At 48.8% G+C, this 2,441-nt stretch overlaps 1 long non-coding RNA gene across 1 annotated transcript; it reads left to right on the top strand.

The window, feature by feature from the left end:
• The first annotated feature begins 814 nt into the window (after positions 1–814).
• LOC119118097 lies at positions 815–2,233 on the top strand. Its single transcript, XR_005096646.1, has 4 exons — positions 815–1,171; positions 1,467–1,573; positions 1,946–2,018; positions 2,112–2,233. It is a non-coding gene; the product is annotated as an uncharacterized LOC119118097 (long non-coding RNA).
• The last annotated feature ends 208 nt before the right edge of the window (positions 2,234–2,441 follow it).

The following is a 2,441-nucleotide window of genomic DNA, read 5'->3' as shown; positions in this document are numbered from 1 at the left end:
AAGTGCACAATGCACCTTTGTTGACGCCTGAGTGTCTTGTAGGAAACAACTCGACACCAAGGGTGCAAGTGGGCACTCAATAGAGATGTGCTACACACATGCGCAAGGGGGAGGGGGCGGGTTAAAAGTACATTCAAAGCAGGTATTTATGGAAGGAAGTAGTGGAAGTGGAAGCTTTGAAGTCTATTTGGAAATTGACCAACGTTGTCGGGAAAACGTGCCCGCGAGACAAAAAACGTCTAATTGCACGACGCACGTCAGCATGATCTGACGAGAACTCACTTCAGAAGAAAGCGTTAAAAACGAATTTGTTTGCATTTTTTTTGCTTCTTATTCAAAAAGAAGGCAGGAAGATATGGCACAAAGTCACTGCAGGATTTTTCAGTGCCACAACGAGGCACTCTAAATCACCAATATCATTTTTATTATTTTCCAATCTTTGCCCTCATTTTGCTGAGTGTGCATTTTTTATGAGTGTGAATTGCAAAAAAAAAAAAAAAAAAATGGCTTAAAGACTGCACCCATAAAAAGCAAAAGAAGTTCAAGCAATGATTTCCCTCAGGGAGTTTTCAACTATCAATCAATCAACTCTTCCGACGTCAAAAAAAAATCCAATCCGCCCCCTTCATCTTTCTGTCACTCGCCCCATCCGAACGCCTCCCACCCATTGAGACGCAACCCCGTTTCTGCCACCCCCGCGCTTACACGCTCAATCATCTTTTTGACTCTCAAGCTCCGCCCACAAAGGCGCAATCCTTATCATAGGGGGAATCGGACTTGCATTCAGTGGAGTGTGACGCCGGGAAGTTGGCGGCTGCAGGTGTGACTGAGTCACGGCAGGGAATCGTCGAGCGCCCTCATGACCCGCAGGAGGGCGGACTCGGGAGACGAGGCTAATCGGATCAGACACCGACCGGCAAATCGCACCTACTCATTTTTTGTTTGTTTTTTCCAGGGAGATGGGGGATGGGTGTTGTAAATTGCCAGACGTGCTATTTGAAGCCCCCCCGCCTCTTTTTTGAGTACTCAAGTACAACATGTGACCGCTTTGGCTACTTTTCACACGCGTAATCGCTAGCTAGCTACAATCACAAGAATGCAAAGACGTAACAGCGACAAAGACACAACTTGCCCGCGAGGACCGTGAGAACGCGCTTCAAGATGACATCAGGTATGCAAAACGGGACGCCAACAAACGCTTAACTCGGCCCCTCCCCTCTCCGAGCCTCATTGTGCTTGCGGGGCATCTATTACGCAGATGTCACTTTGAAACAGTGCGTTGACAAACAGCTGGCAGGAACAAACAAAACACCTCGCTTGAGGTGAACGCGGCCTTCCTTTGCGAAACACACACACACACACACGCTCTGCATACCATCGTCAGCACTGGCAAGCAGCGGCCCATTCAGCCTGCCGCGTTCTCAGCTGCGCGATCAATCACGCCATTCCAACGGTTCTTATTACAGGTTGGCCCCTCTGGGTCAGGAGGTGGGAGTCTTTATAGCGGCGCATGCGGGTGCCTCGGAAACTTCACATCCTCCGTTGGAGGAAGATGCAAGATGTGCTAGCGCAGGTGGGATTTATTATCAGTTCCTCCTCCTTTAAAAAAAAAAGTCGTTTCGCTCTGAGAATAATCTGCCGATGAAAGGTGCTTGTTCGCTGTCTGCATCAAAGGAAGCTAGCATTCCTCAAACCGGAATTCGTGTCATTAATCGATGCTAGCGGTCGTTAGTATAGCGCGAAATCCGCTACTGATGCTTTTTTTTAGTTATGAGGGATGTCAAGATAACTTTTTTTAGAGTATACCCTAAGTATTTGGTTTCAGGAATGCCCCTCTACCTGTCAAGTGTGAAATTACACAAGCAAGTAAATCATCCAAAGTGTACGGCGGCCATTTTCTTTATTCATATTTGCTAACTAACAATGCACTTTGCTCACGATGCAGATAAGAACTTCGACGGAGTCAATCTTCGGCGCGCATAACTTTCAAGGTCAACCATTTCCTCTCAGCTCTTCAGGTAATTGTAGATACCCGCACGCACTTAAATGGCGCGGCGCCATTTGTCACTTGCGTGTCAACTTAACCAACGACGTCGACTCGTCCCATTCAGCAGAACCTTAAGAAGTGCTCTCACGTTGCAGCTGCGCCGGGAGCGTTAACAGCAACAAGGCAAGGTGAGGAGGAAGAGCCCCGATTTGCCGTCACCGTGCCGCCGCGCAGGTGAGCCGCCGCTCGGGAATGCAGGCCGCCATGCAGGCGTATTCAGATCCTGCAGACCACACTGGGAGTGATTTATGCTGGGGGGGGGGGCGTCGTTTTGGATTACGGCAAGCGGGCGGGCATCCTGCATGCAGGCCTCACACTTAAATAGACATCCAGGTACTTTGATGTAAATAACTCCAAAGTATCACAACTCCGGTACTCACTCAAAATGGACGGC

This window comes from Syngnathus acus, chromosome 24, assembly GCF_901709675.1.
Source record: "Syngnathus acus chromosome 24, fSynAcu1.2, whole genome shotgun sequence".
NCBI lineage: Eukaryota > Metazoa > Chordata > Actinopteri > Syngnathiformes > Syngnathidae > Syngnathus > Syngnathus acus.
This window is presented reverse-complemented; position numbering and strand designations above follow the sequence as displayed.